Source organism: Seriola aureovittata, chromosome 1 (assembly GCF_021018895.1).
Source record: "Seriola aureovittata isolate HTS-2021-v1 ecotype China chromosome 1, ASM2101889v1, whole genome shotgun sequence".
Classification (NCBI taxonomy): domain Eukaryota; kingdom Metazoa; phylum Chordata; class Actinopteri; order Carangiformes; family Carangidae; genus Seriola; species Seriola aureovittata.
Window position 1 is genome coordinate 17,511,836 of NC_079364.1, and position 16,435 is coordinate 17,528,270.

The window sequence follows — 16,435 nt, forward strand, 5'->3', positions numbered from 1 at the left end:
ACCATGTAATTTGCAGCATCTCATAAAAATGGTTGTATTATTGTTGTACATTATTATGTGCTGCTTTGCTTTACAGTGTCTTCAGCCCTCAGTTTGTATAATGGTCAGTGGTACAGAGCCACAAATAATTAGATGATTTTTATTAGGGTTGTAATGCAAAAGGTGCAGGCCTTCCTGCAATCTGCGCACTAGACTGTTACTGTATTAGTTAAAACATACCCTCTCAATTATATTTCTTGTAGAAATTCATATGTGCTTGTCAAATTTAGAATATTTTACAGGTTAGAAATTTTAACGCCTATTGTATTTGTCTGCTTATAGTCACTGTTAAGGTCTTGTTTCATATTATCTCACCTGAAGGGGTCATTACAGCTCATGTGCATTTTGGGAAGTCTGGGATACCTGCTTTAATAACAGATTGGGCAGCAAAGGGGCTTGTATGTGCCATTATGAAAGGACAAAAGTCGACACTTAAAATCCTGTTAAGATTCTAACAAGCCTGGGAAAGAAGTTTGTCTGACATGACGTACTTCCTCAAAATTTAATTTAGGCTAATTTTTGCCATCTTTCTCTGCACTTTGTTTATCACCTTTTAAACTGCCCTTATGACACACAATTTACAAACTATAATACAGTCTATTTACTTTCAAAGTGATTTTTTTTCCAACAAATTTTTTGCCTTTCTCATTCGAAATCTATGTATCCCTAAATCACAAAAAATGTCAATAATTCACAATTTAAAAAATATTTAAGAAACATGGTCTACAAACACAATGAGTTACTGTGTGAAAGGCCCACATGACCATTTTCAGCTGGTCTTCTCAGCTGGTCTCTACATGACATGTAAATGAAGTTGTTACTAGAAATAAACACGCTCACTGTCCTGGACCTAAAGCTGCCACTTGTGATGCATTGGTGCAGTTGAGACATCTTCAGTCTTTCCCAACATGTTGTTCTTCAGCTATCTGAGATTTTTACTTTTTTTTCTAAATCAAAAGATTGAATAATAAAAGGAAAAAAACTTTTTTCTAATTATATGGAGTCTGGGCTTATTTAGCTGCTGAAAAGGAACTCCTAGTGCCACAGCAGCCCCTTAAATTTACCAAATAAGGAGTAACGCTGATGAGGTGAGAAGCAGAGAATGCCTAAAACAAACTGTAGAGAGGCTCCAGCAAAACAGCCAGGCTTAAGATATATTAAATTACCATGATTGGGACTTAAGGCATGGTTAAAGCCTGTTTGAGAGGCTGGGGAGCCTCAAAGCAGTGCCATTCATGTCTGGGGAGCTGGGTCAATAGGTTGGGGAAGTTCACAGGGCCTGATTCTATTCTTATGCAAACGCAGAGTACAAGACCTAAAACTCACTGAGTTGGAAGATATAAATGACTGGACAATCATCTGCAGCCCTCCACAGGCACACCCCTAGTCTACAGCTGCCCACTAGTCGTTGGTGAGATAGAGCTACAACATCTGAATTCACTCTGAAATCTGTCCCTGGTTTGAAAAGTGAAATGTACCCGATGATGTTACTGATACTGATTCTACATTCTGGCACTTGACAGCTCTGATAAACAAACGTGTTAAACTCAGTCGTGTCTCATAGAAAATGTTGCCTATATTCCAGATTTTGGAGTGCAGCAGTGTAAAGAATGAGGCACCATAATAAGTACTAGTTTATTTATTTATGCATAATAACAGCACATAACAAGTGTGCTTTGTTCTCTGCAGCTCAGCCTGGAAATGAATTTCTTAGCTCTGGTGAGTAATGTGACCTCTGGTGACTCCAAACACAATAGACAACATCTATCTCTATCTGATGACAAGTAGAAAATCTGAGCAGAATGAATGAATGAATGCACACTGAGTGCCGTGAGAGAGAGCACCTGCAGCCAGCAGCTCATGAGTTCCTCTGGTCATCTCTGTCTGACAAGGTTTCACATCACACACACTTACAGTGCTGGGCACAAACTTCACATGTGTGAAATGAGAACAAATGATTCAATGACTCGGCGTGGTGTTAATTTGACACAAAATCATAGCTGTTAGATAAACTTAATAATAGTTGAACATGACTAGGTCAAAACCTATATAGCTGGACCGTATATGGTCAATGTGCGAAATTGAGGACTTATCTGAAAACTGTTATGTATTTCTGTAAACAACCGACATTATTGCGTCGTATTTGCATTCTGCCAAGTGTCGGCTGGTTTCCGCCCTTTATCTGTTTTTCTTCTCTCCTATTCTTTGTGCTCACGTATACAGTATTTTAATACAGCCAGATTTCATATAAAGCTGATCTCATTTACATGTTTTTTCTGTTTCTGTTGTAAAACAATGGAACAAGTTTGAAATAGTGACTGAAAAATGGCCCATTAAGACTATATGTTAACCAGCATTCACTTTCAAGACATCCCTAAGCTGCTGCTCTGCAATGCCAAAATCCTGATTTTATAACCACAACGTTGCCTGACAAAATCACCAAACAAATAAATTAAAGAGAAAAGCTGTGCTTTGGCTATATTTGCTTGTAAAATCATCAATCAGTGAGAAAGTTAGAGGCAACAGAATATATTTCTTATTTCAACTAGTGTAATTGTAAAAGCCCTGAAAAGGGGGATATTTGAGTCAAAGACGACAAAGACAAACTTTCTTCAGCTCATGTGTGTAATGACTGAATTATCACAACAAAGGCAACAATCACAAATGTCAGTACATCTGTAATAATGCACAGCTATCACGCCAAACATCCACAGTGCTGACACTGAACAAACGTCAGTAATAAGCCACGCAAAATATCAAGCACAGCAGTTTACAAAATATACTGGAGCAGCTTACATCTAATAAGCTTCTAATCAGTGCACTCATACAGTGGTACAGAAATTTCAGCAACATATCTACAAAATAGGTTACACACTACAACACCAGCCAAGTGCTTGTTTCCATAGCTACAGTATACCACAGACAATAGTGGGGTTAGCATTGCAAGGAGTTAGTTTAAGGTAGCTAGCTTAATCATTGTCAGACAGTTAACTTCATTACTCCGCATTACACAAACATACCTGGGTATACATCACCCTGCATGTACACATTGATCTAACACAGTCACAAAAATTCAGCATAGCAGTTACCTATGGCTTCTCTCTCTTCCTCCCACTCTCCTACTCTCTCGTCCTTGATTTGCCTTATGTTTAGTTATTCGTCTGCCTCCATTAATAATAACGATTCATGTAATGTAAGTAGTTTATTTTTCCTAATGGATGCAAGGCTGCTTCCCTGCAGCTCCGGAGCTGCCAGGAAACCAGTGCGGCAAGGTGACTGCCTGTAACAAGAGGTGTAGCCCTAAGCCCACGGTTGGCACCCATACAGTCCAGCCATATACTAGGTTTAGCTATACCAAGATTTGTTTGGGAAAAGTCTCTGAATCTAGTGACAAATGCATTAGGTTGGCAACACTGCAGGCTGTAAACACCCCCTAATAGGAAAAGTTTGCGCCAATTCATCTTGAAAGAATAATAGCCAATGGGGAGACTGCAACTCAGTGACATGGCATTCGGCAGACCAATGGTGGAATTATAGTCAGTCAGTCACTCTTGGATATTCGCTATGGGCTGGCCTTACATGTTGTGGTCCAGCCACAAATCAGGCATTGATGCTCAAATGTGGAAAAAATCAAGAAAAAGCAGAGGCATTATATGTTACATGGCCAAAAATATGTGGTCACCTGGAAACCATGGGCATTAATCTCATTAAACGTCTGCAAAGGTTTTCAAGCATATTTTGCAGCAGGGATTTTCAGCCACAAAAACATTGGTGAGTCGGGCACTGATGTGTGAGTGATAAAACCTGGCTCTGCATTCCAGTTCATGTTCGATGGGGCTGTCAAAGTCAGAGTTTTTCAAAGCCAAACTTCCAAAATGTATTGACAGGTTTAGCCATATAGTGTATTCTGATCAAAACAGACCGGTGGAAGATTGCATTGACTGAAAAATGGTTGTGATGTCTTTTGTTTTGATAGACAGTAACATATAAAGGCAGTTGCATGTTGCATTAAGACTGGACCAAAATCAAAATTTCACTAAGAAATATTCCTTCATGTTAAGAATATTTTCTGATAGTGGATTTTACTTGTTAACGCTGGTGGTCAGGTACACTGTGTTAGGATGGTGAAATTCCTCAAGTCAGAAAATGTTAGGGGTCACAGATGCACGTGTCTGTCGGCTTGTGCCGGGTCACATTGTGTCCCAGGAGAGTGAGAGGTCACAACTCCCTCTGTCTGTGTCCAGCAGCAGACTGGGACTCTCCACGCTGAGGGGGGCAGTTTAACACAGACAGTCGGATGTTGAGATGATGATGATGATGATGATGATGATGATGATGTATGAGTCTTATGGTTGGCATGTTATTTACCACATTACACTTTAGTGATTGTGTGGCATCTCTCTCATTATAACATGAGAGAAATATGTAAAAATGGCTGAATATTGTTCCTCACAAGACATGAACAGTGAATGCCTGCATTCAGTCTTGATGCTGACTGTGTTTGGGGTTTTTTTGGCTTTGTTTTTAATTATTATTCTTTAAATTCTTATGACTACAGAGAAAAACGATGACATCATATTAGAGGATTTTCCGGAATGTGGGGAAATTTCTTGGATTGAACAAGTTAGTGCAACGCAGTAAAACTTTTATTAAGGCTAATTTATTTATTTAAAAAAGACCAAAAAAACACCATATGAAGAGAAATGCAGTCACGTTATTGTCATGGTACAGTGCATTGCAGTCAGAAAGGTGTGCTTTTTGTGCTCTTTGTTATTTATACGATATAAGCCTGAGCCAAGGCCTTTCCATACACCCCACCCCCGTGTTGCTACATCTTCTGCCATTTCCTTGCTAACTTTGTGAAAAAGCATTGCAGATTCAAACAGTATGTAACAGTAGTAATGAAACAATTAGGTCCTACCACTTCAGGCTGTTAGACCTGACCCACGTGTCTCCAAACAGCCCACAGCGTGCAGCGCCTGTTTTCAGTCTTCTGCCTCTGTCCAAGGTGCTGACAGAGAGCAGCCTTTATGAACTGTTTCAACAATATCACAAATAATAACACGTTTACCATGTTTCTGGAATAATTATTTTATTGAATAAAGAACAAAAACATGTCTTTCCTTTATCTCTGACACTATGAAATACCATAGTCATATGAATACATTATCCACAAAAACAACAACCTTTCAAGGCCTTCAACACACCATCTGATTACCAATTTACATAAATAATCATCTAGAATGACAAAATATTCAATGATTAGGATTACATTTCAAACAAAATCCATCCAGAGTTTTATTCATTTTTCAGAAAGAGTTCTCAAAAAAAGGTTTCAAAAATAAATAAGACTTAATACAAGTGTATCTAACGAAATACCTTTTGAGGTCTCAAAACTCATTTTCAAATCTACCGTCTTTATGAAAAAAGGTTAGTGACGGACTAATTCTATTTATGAACCGTGTTTAAAACTGTATTCAGTTACACTTGAAGTTCATTCATGGAGAAGAGAACATTTTCATGCAGTTGCCTAATTGCACAGAGAGAGACAAAGGCTCATGTCTGGCCGAAGAATCCACGTAATTAACACAATGATGCACTGAAGATCCTCCACAGCATGCAGGCGTCAGCATCATTGTGTCTTTTTCTAAAAAAACAAAAGGAGCAAAAAAAAGAGACAAAAACAGAAAAACATAAGAAATCAAACCCAGCTCTGTAATTCAGCATTAACACAGAACATTCTTTGCGTGCAGATATTGTCATATGAAATCATGTCAAGTGAACCACTCTGAACATTTACACTGTTCTTTAACTGGTTGCATCATCTCAGCGTATGTATCTCTTGTCAGATGAAGTTCAGGTGGGAGCTTGATGTGAAATCAGGCTGAGTTCAGCCCTGCAGCCAAGCTGCTGCCAGATTCACCAAATTATATAGAAAGAAGTTCCTGGACAATTTAATCCCACTGGGAGACGTGTTAAGACCCTTTCTTTGCCAATTTTCACCCTCTCTCTTATTCAAACCTCCTCTTTCTTCCCACTGCTCCGCAATTCACGATCATGCTTTCTTTTTTTTTCATGTTCTCTCATATCTTTTCTCAGTGTGGCTGCCACCCCCAAGCCCCTCAGACAGCATGTAGTTTATGCAAATGATCAGCCTTTCATGCTCAAAGTTGAATGAAACCTCAACAAAATCTCTCTTTCTCCCCCACACTAACACACGCACACGCACACGCACACGCACACGCACACACACACACACACACACACACAGTGACTCAGTGCACTCAGGCATCGTCTTTGGCATCATCATTCTTCTCATCTCAGTTTTTTTTTTTAAATTTGAAATCCTTTACTTGATTATAAGATACAGGTTGGCATAATGAAGTGAGATGTAGTGTGGGCACTGAGGAGGAGCGAAGAAAAACAGTGTGTTTGTGTGTGTGTGTGTGTGTGTGTGTGTGTGTGTGTGTGTGTGTGTGTGTGTGTGTGTGAGGAAGGTGGCTGGAAGTGTGGGTGACGAGTGATGCTAAGTGGTGGACGGATGCATGGATGGACACAAATTTTAGGGGTTGGTTGGGGAGGAGTGTGAGAGGGGTTGGTGTGTGTATATGTGTAAGGATGATGAATGTGAAATTCTTGGTGTTCCCAGGGTCTGGGAGATGTTTGAAAGGCCGGAGGGAGGGTGGCTGCAGGGGGGCGGGGGGTGTCTGTGCTCAGCTGTTGGGGGGACCTGAGTCTCTCTCTTTCTCTCTCTCTGTCTCTCTCTCTCTCTGACAGGCTGTCCTTTTCACCAGCACATAGCCGGGCCGTCCAGCCTGCTGCCATAACAACGCCACAGCCCCTCTGTCATAGTAACGCCATGCAGTCACCACAGAGCGCGGTGGGGAGAGGGAGGGAGAGGGAGGAGTTTTGGGGGGAGGAACGACAGAAGTGAATGAGGAGTCGAGACGTTTCTAGCCCTGTGAACTTGAACTTGACCGACTCGTCTGAACGACTGGCGGGGGAGAATGGAAATCTGTTCCTGAGAGATTTTGAGATTTTGTTCTGTGATTTAGTATCTGAAATACTTATATGTCATGAATGTTAAAGATCTGCTGTGTAAGTCATGAATGAACAAATGTTTAAACAACCTACAGGCTTTTTCTGGAGCTTTCTCTGGAAATGTGGTTAAAGGCTCCAGAAAATGTTTGAAAGTGACTTAATTTTTCTTGTTTTTTGTCTTATTTTTATTTATTTATTTTTTTAAAATCACATCAAGAACATCATTATAAATTGCTCTGTTATAATGAAATTAAAAACTAAACAATAAATAATATAAATGTTACCATAAAATAAATATTAATATATACTAATACATATGCTACCACTGCTACAACCATGACTACTACTGATAAGAAGAATAATTTCTACAACTTATCAGTTCACAAAAAAACGATTAATGAAGTCACACAGTATCTAAAGAGAACAGCTCAGTTACAGGGGGATAAAGAGTGTGAGGAGCTGCAGCTCAACAATAATGCAGCTAATATTTTCAACATTCAGTGTTTATCTCCATCTATCTGCCTCAGGATCGGTGTGATATGCCTGTTTGCTCCAGCCTAAAGCTGATGAATGGCGACTGGTCCACATCGGGGGTCTTAGCTGCTCAGACCCACTCGACCATGGGAAAAAAGGAGCTGTGAAAGGTCCCCTGTTGCTGTTACAAAGCCAAGAACAAGCCATAGCAGGATAATCGCGTTTATCCCCCAGATTAAGACAGAATCGCAGCTGCGGAATCCTTGTGGGGGGGGAAGGGGGCTGTGGGGACGTCCTGCCTTCAGGAGTGCTAACAGTCGCCCCTGTTCTGCACAGGTTCTGGTACTGAGACAGGATGGGGTCATTGCTGTATACTGGAATACCACGGGTTTGTTCCGGTGGGAGCAAGGTCTCACATCAGAAAATGGATGAGACCTGAAAGCATCACCATCCATTACCTGTCTTCCCTTACCAAAAGAGCACACCTGACCCACACAGAGCTAATCAGAGTCTGATTTGTGCACTGTAGTGTATTTGAATATCCTTTCTATTAGCATGTTGCCTGTCGCTAAGACACAAGGCAACAGAAACAAATCATCTAACCGCCTAAAAATACACTACATGTGCCAACTCTCTCATAATCTTCATAGACTTTGCAGGTGGAGCCCAGCATACTGCATACATGTGTCTCCGTCTCTTATAGTTTTGCTGCCAAAATTTCTGTATTGAATTATAGCTCATTTACAATAGAAATAAAATCATCATGTCTTTATCTTGTGTATTGTTGGGACAGATTTAATAAGGGAAATCAATAATAGATCATAGCTTTTACTTAGATTCCTCTTATAAATGTTCATAAAGGAAGAATTGTCCATTGAATGTATTTTTACTTTTACCAATGAAGCTGGTAGGAGGTTATGTCTATTTGTTTTGTCTTCCTTAAGACAAAATGAATTTTAATGGACAGATGTTTGATTTTAGAGATTTTCTGGATGTAGGATATGCAAGTGACAGAGAGAAATTCACATATCCAGAATGCCCAAGTTAACATTCATATTAACTTTGTGCTTCTTGCCATTTTATGTTGAATGTCTAGGCCCCATATTGAACTATTGAACAGTGTTTAATTTAGGTTTTCTTTTTTCTTTTTTTTTCGTTTTGTGAACATTTGTGAATACAAGTGTGTCATGTGGGTTGTTTATGATAGAATAAAACTAAACCAAATATTTAGGAGGCTACATCTTTGCAAAGCTGAGTCCCTTCTTTATGAATCAAGTAGGATACACATTTGGTATAATCGCCACGTTCTTTTTCATTAGCATTAGTTCTGGCATGAGACCACACACTCATACACACCCATATACTCAGTGTGAGAGAGTCACTCGCAGACATAAAGAGTCAGGAAGACAAAGGGCCAACTTTTCCAGGAGACCCTCTTATGGCTGCAGTGCTAATGCAGTCATCTGCCACTGTCTGGTCTGGAACGTCGTTCCCACCTCATTGCTCAGGGTTTACTGCCGCAGCCTCTCACATACGCAGTGTTGGGAAATAGAGGTGGCAGACCTTTGTCAAGTGCTCCTTTCACAAAGCAGCCATTGTGGAGCGAAGCCAGGATCAGAATGATAATGTGGACTCTGGCTACTGTTTACCAACAGGTCCCGTGCAGCTGCGGTGGACAGTGCAGTGGCTGTACTGTGTTTGTGCATCAGGGGGGAAAAAACAACACTTGTACTTTGCATGTGTACAGGTGCATATCGAGTGTGGGTCACTTGGTGTTTGTCCATGATGGTTTGTAAAACTGACTAAAATCCAAATGGTACTTTTTCCTCAGAAATGATGTTCATGAATTTACAACAGTCTCATTAAGCCAACAGTTGTTGTGCAGAGTGGCTGAAGGCCGCAGAGAAAGAGAAGGTAAATTGATGTCAAATGTTATTTCACATACAAACAAATAGTCATTGTCACTATAACTAGACCCAGGCACATTGATTCCAAGCCTTCTGAGATGTTTAATTGTTTTCTGGCACTAAAGCAAATCATTTGTAAATATTATACTATATTTTCATCAGTGCCAGGTTAAAACTTCTTTTTGTTGGTTTTCAATCTGAGAATAAAATACATTTTTGAATCAAGCCAATGAGGCCGATTTACACATTTGCTCTGTGTTGGTAGTCATATAGCATTTTGCTTTGTGAGCTCATATTATCACTCAGCTTCACACATGGCCCCTCCCCCTGCTGCTTGTCTAATTACAGCCTGCTTGCTAATAAAGGAACAGCTCCCCTTTTATTTTCCAAGCTATGGCGCTGTCTATTAAAACCATTACTTCTTTGCCATCATAAGAAAGCAACAACTTTGAAAACTCAGTGTTACATAAAACACAGGTGGGCCATGGAAGACAGCCAAAAGCATCAACAATAAAGCTGACCTTAGTGAGAATTGGGGCATGATTCAACTCTATAGTCTTAATTAATGTCAACAGCTATTCTAAATTTTAAGGACATTAAAAACAGAAAAGTCGAAAGCAGGGCCTTGATAGAGACACTCAAGTCATGCCCTTTACGTTTTTTCATGGAATTTTGTTAGGTTTTTAATTCAAATCAGACTACTTTTGAGTCAATAACAGAGAATACAGCATTTCTCCGTCAGAATTTAAATCCTGGCTTCATAACAAGATTTACCTTAATGCTGAAACATAAAATTCACAGTAAACAAATCAAACAGCAGGGTGGTGGATTGGGCCTATATGTTGAATATTTTCATGTGCAAATACATAAATACAGTTTTATGTTCTTTATTTAGAAAAGAAAATAGTGTTTCAGCTTTCTAATGTTAATGTAGACCTCTCTAAGCACAGCATTTTTAAAGATATTACAAGTTCAGGTTTGGTTTAATTTAAGGATTAATTAAATTAGATGGGCACTGCACCATTGTAACAAAAATATTTAATGGCAACAGAATTCGACAATAAATGATGAAAGTATGAAATTGTCCGTTTTCTCCGTCCATAATTCAAATCCGCATCCAGACTTGGGTCTTGTTAACAGCGGATGGAGGCTGGGTGCTGGGTGCTGGGTGCTGCTGCGCCTTTAAGTACTCTCTGCCCTCGTTTCTATGCAATTATGTTAATATGCAGAGCTTGTCTGTGTCCTATTCATTATCGGCTGGAGTTGCGCGATTGTTTCCTTTATTTCCCATCTTTGTAAGACCACCCTTTGTTTTTCGGCAGGCCAGCTTTCTGCCACAGCGATGGCCTGGCGGAGAGACCGACAGAGCGCGCGCGAACGGTGGATGAGGACTTTTTGTAAGAAGCGTTTATGTGTGCAGGACATATTTCCTGTCTGAGGGTCAGTCTCTCAGTTTCAACACTGCTGATAAAACAGAGCCACCTATAAGTAAGTATCCACTCATCTCTTGGCTATACTGTAAAAACAAAAAACAACAACCCAGGTAAAATGTAAAATAATACTGGGCCTTTTGTTCTGATGTATAGGCCTATTTAATTGGATTGAACTGTAAGTCTACCTGACACATCGGAATGGAGTTCATTTTCAACCTTTCTGTATGTCAACATTAATCTGTCTCTGTTCAACAACATCACGGTGGGAACCAGGAGGTCATCGGAAGAGGAAGCACTTCAAATATCTGGAGTCTGAGAGCAAGAAAGAGGAAGGTGTCTTTAATGTACACAGCACAATTTGCAGCGATTAAAGTTGAAGAACTAATTAAAAACAGACAAACGGACAGATATTTGAATTGCAGGAATTTTGCATTTTCCTCTCCTATAAATATGTATTAATTAGCTCTTGAGGTCTGGCCTTTTTGAAAAAAACAAAAAAACACATAAGGCCTATAGGTCTGCGTCTGCGCCCTGAAGTCTTCACTGTAATTCATGTTTATTGAATAATTAACGAAAACGTGTATCACAGTGTCCCTCACTCTGTTACCCACCCCATCAGTTTTATAGTGGTTTCGTTAAAAAAAAAGAAAAAAAGAACAAATCAGATTTGTTTTCATCTTCATTGTTCATGGGACAAACTCCTGTGTCATTATCTCTACCCATTACACCTAAAATGATAAATAATAATTACTGAATTGATTAACTGGGACCACAAGATTTTACCAGAGCAGGTTTACAGACTGGAGGCCTGTTATTTTAGTCTTTCATTATCTATCAAAAAATAAATAAATAAATAAAAATAGCCTATATTCATTATTCTTCTTCCAGCCTTTTTAAAATAATTTTAATTCAAAAGAAAACTGAATCATTTCAATATTTTTTGCACAATGTTTTTGGAGATGGTGTATGTTTTTAAATGAACAAATAAACACAAAAACAATACACAAAAGCATCCTCAAAGCATAAAAGTGATATTTATTTAGGTTTTTTTTTAGCTGATTTTCCATTAAAATTACTGAATTCTTTTTGTTTGCTCTTTTACAGTGATGGTGGCTCTGACAGATAATTCGTAAGACTATGTCAAGAGTTTGTAAAATATCATGTGGCTAATGAGATGTGTGAATGTATTTATTTGTTAATTTATTTTATCTGTCATGCTTACTATAAAACTGACTACTTTAACTTGTAGAACATTTTGGGGTAATTGTCTGTGTATCAATTATCGGAGCCAAGTTTGCTTATCAACAGTTATTTGTACTACAATATGTTGTTTCTGTAAACTTGACTTCACTAATAAGACTTGTAGGACTTTTATTTCATCACTCATGACATTAGTGGGATCCCACAGATGTCACGTGTACAGTAATTTACCAGCAGCTTTAATATAATCAAATGTCCTGAGATTGTCTACCTCTGAATCACTCATTTATTCATTCGCCGTTCAATTACAGTAGCAGTTATATGCACTCTAACTCACTGAATACCATTTAAAAGGCCTTAGTAATGTGACCTCACTAATTAGCTACAGGTCTAGTTAGTTAGATCACACCAGAGAGGAGACGAGTAATAAGACGTAAGACAGGAAGGCTTAAAGACAGCGCTGATTAGAGTCTGATAGACAGCTAACGATGGACCAATTAATGCGGCCCAGCTATGTGCCAACACAACCATTTTAGAGGCAGCAGGGTGGCTCCGTCAAGATGGCTTCCATATAGACAACATGATGTTCTGGCAGAGAGGGAGGGTGAGCTCTAACCTGCACAGTCCCACATAAGCTTTCATCGTGGGTGGAGGCCTCTGCACACTCATTTTTTACAGATTAGACTCAGGAAAATATATTCTTTCTTTGCATTTGTAAAATTATTGTAAATACATAACTGTTGAATAATCTGCATCTGCATGTACACTGAATAATGCCTGACATTAAATTAAAAAAACTATCCCAATTGAATATAAAAAGATGTTTTTTGTGTGAATATTAATGTTAAGAAAAAAGTAATTGTGATAAAAAGAAATATGCGTTTTAACACCAGAAAAGGGGGATGTTTTGGTTCATGTTGGCATTTTTCTCATGAGACACAAGCTGTGACTTCAAAGTTTTAGCCAGATTTTCTAACCAGCAAAACAGTTCAGTTTCTTGCAACCTTTAGTATTTTGTCAGATAATTCAATTGTTGCAGGATTAGAAACATTATGAGGAACATTTGTTGTATCTTCCACTCATTTTGCATAATTTTCAGCACCATTGTTATAGTAGCAAAAGAATACGGACATCTGTTTTGATACAATTATTCAAATAAAATTACATTTTAAGTGAATGAATGAAAATTAATTTTTCAATTTATAATGGACTTAAGCAGATTCAAGTAATAGCCTACCACCTGAAGCTTTTGAGTTTAATCAAAGCACCAGCGACACTGAGCAGATGTAAAGCTGTTTAACCCTTGTGTGGTGTTCGGGTCTGTGGGACCCGTTTTCATTTTTTATCAAAAGAAAAATTATATGATTAAGTATTTTTTCAAACCCAGACTCATTGGCCTTGGCTCATTTTCTGTGAAGAATATTTATCAGAACACATTTTCAATGACCACACATTGTACACCCCCCCTACACATTTCTATTACATACAAGATGTTCGGGTCCACTGGACCCGGGGCTAATAAAAGTATGGAAATTGTTGTACCTTCACTCTGTCCTCCACCAGTCTGGGCCAGCTGTTAGTGTGTGTGTGTGTGTGTGTGTGTGTGTGTGTGTGTGTGTGTGTGTGTGTGTGTGTGTGTGTGTGTGTGTGTGTGTGTGTGTGTGTGTGTGTGTGTGTGTGTGTGAGTGAGTGAGTGAGTGAGAGTGAGTGAGAGTGTGTGAGAGTGTGTGAATGTGAGTTTTGTGTTTCTGCCACTGCCATTCCCACACAAGGTTGCAACATTGTTGCAAAATTCAAGTACCAACACCTGTCTGCTCTCACATTCCCGTACATCTTACTCTCTGTATTGCGGGAACCAATCTTTATTTTCTCATAGTCTATCCCAGCTGCAAATTGGGGGCGGGACACTATAAATATAGCTTTGCCAGTGTGGTTCCTTATCACAACTGATCAAGATGGCCAAAAGATTCTCTGTTCAGAGGGCCTTGCAATTGGTTTTTGAAGAGAGTGAAGCTTTTGATGATGATGTAGGCCTGGAGGAAGAGGTTTCAGAATGTGAGGATCACATTACTGAAAATTCAGAGTCTGACAGTGACTTAGAAGAAGCGTATGAGATTGAGCATCAGCTAGCTCCAAAACAAAGATGCCATTTAGGGGCCACTGCCCTTTAGGCAGTATATACCATCTACACCTGCAAAATATGGTATAAAGATCTGGGCTGCCTGTGATGCCACTTCCTCATATGCTTGGAACTTACAAGTCTACACAGGGAAACCTGATGGACCCTCGTGTGTTGTATAGGCTGGTATGAAAAGGCAATGTGTTCAATGGGGCTGATGTGTTGTCTAAACTGACATGGTTACTATATGTGTTCAGCTTGTGTTGTGTAAACTGACCTGAATTTGTTAACCTCCTAAGACCCGAGCTCTATACTTTGCTATATAGGCTGATTGGGACCTGAGAAAAATGATGTCCACATATGAGGACATTAGTTTTAAATTTCGAATACTGAGTGGCAGTATAATATCCTCATATGTGGTCACCAGGCCTTTGTTGAGAAAAAGTTAGTATTGTGGTCTAGAGAACCCAAAATGTGAGGTCCACATATGTGGACGCCAGGTCCTAGGAGGTTAAATTTCAAATGGTGTTCAAATAAATGAAAATCAATAGTTACAAAAAAACCTTGCTTCATTTGTAAATTTGTTGAATTTTTTCCAATCATATCTTGATTGTTATTGATTTTCTTTTTTTATTACATTTTATTAAAAAACAAACAAAATCGAGTAGCACTTTAATTTGTAAGTGTGATCTAAGAAAGGTAAAGGGCAAATATTAACCATAAAAGTAAATGCTGTTTACTGTATATTGCTTGTAATTGAGATGAAGTAAACATCTGTTAAGTATTTTAATAGAAAATTGTTTGATTGTGTTGAATTAAACCCCAACAAATGCAGCGGGTCCACCAGACCCGCCAGCACTGGCTGAGTAACAAAAATATGAACATCACACAAGGGTTAATAGTTTTAGGTTTGTTCAACACACACTTTAGTGAAGGGACAATGTGACAGCTAGTACCACTGCTACGCAAAGACATTTTGTGGCAGGTATCAGAAGGAAGCATGAGACAAGAACAGTCATATATGGGTTTAACTTTCAAATAGCCCGTATTTTCTCAGTGAAGAGAGATTTACGAAAAGAAGGAAATCTTCTCAGATGAGAGGCTTGAACAGGGAAAAGTCTGACATATTTGACTGAAAAATAACTTTAAACTTGATTAATTATCAAAATAGTTCAAATAATTATTCAGATATTCTCCCTGGTTTTATGAAAGAATGTCAAACTGTGAACAGGGGCATTTCGGAAACTAAAATTATATACAGATATATATGATCTATGTTTGACTGTCTCATTGTGACTATAGGGCTGCAGCTAATAATTTTTTTCATTATTGATTGATCAGTTTATAAAATGGAAAAAAATGGAAACCACCCACCAGTTTCCTAAAGTCTGACATGATTTCTTCAGATTGCTTATTTTGTCCAACCCACCATCCAAAATACAAAGATATTGAATTTACTACCACATGAGATTAAGAGAAGAAGTTTGAACTGAGAAAAGTTTGACATTTTTGACTGAAAAATAACTTAAACAACTGATCAGTTATCAAAATAGTTGCAGATTGTGTTTTTGTCAACCAGCTAATCAATTAATCAAATAACTGTTGCAGCTCCAATTGTGATGATGAAACCACTTTGTCTTTGACAAAAGTTCAAATTCATTTGCACGTTCAGATTAACAAAATTGTTTTGTGTGTCATAACCCACCTGAAAAGACTTCTTGTCCTCTTGTAGTGGAATCTGTTTTTTCTTTTGGCTTCATCTCACCGATGCAGGAAGCTGAGGGTTTGGAGTTCATTCCTACTTTCGGTTATCTAGCTTTATGATGGATGATTAACACTCATACAGCTAGATAACCAAAGACAGGAACAGGCTCCGTTGTTTGCTGGAACAGCAAAAGGTAAGTCTGAAGCTTCCTGGGAACAAAGAAAATTATTATAGTGTTAATGCATGCCTAATGACAGGCTTCATTTAACAACTGGCAATTCTGATTTAAAAATGGTAATAAATCCACCTTAACATTTCTCCCATAACTTTTCAAAAAAGCTTTTTTAGCTTTTCAATGAGTAGTTAATTTGAATAAATGAAACCTTTTTTTATTTTAGAAATTTAAAATGTAGAATTTCTCTGGTACAGAAACACTTCAAATTTATACTGACTAATTGTAATTAATGCAATTCTAGGCAAATACAGTGAGCTAACTGTGAAGTGGAGTGACATACTG

The 16,435-nt window shown here is 38.5% G+C and overlaps 1 long non-coding RNA gene across 1 annotated transcript; it reads right to left on the minus strand.

Moving 5' to 3' along the window:
- Positions 1 to 5,114: 5,114 nt before the first annotated feature.
- LOC130160811 (uncharacterized) lies at positions 5,115 to 16,002 on the minus strand. Its single transcript, XR_008826091.1, has 2 exons — positions 15,919 to 16,002; positions 5,115 to 5,686 (listed from the first exon to the last, which is right to left on the minus strand). It is a non-coding gene; the product is annotated as an uncharacterized LOC130160811 (long non-coding RNA).
- Positions 16,003 to 16,435: the final 433 nt, after the last annotated feature.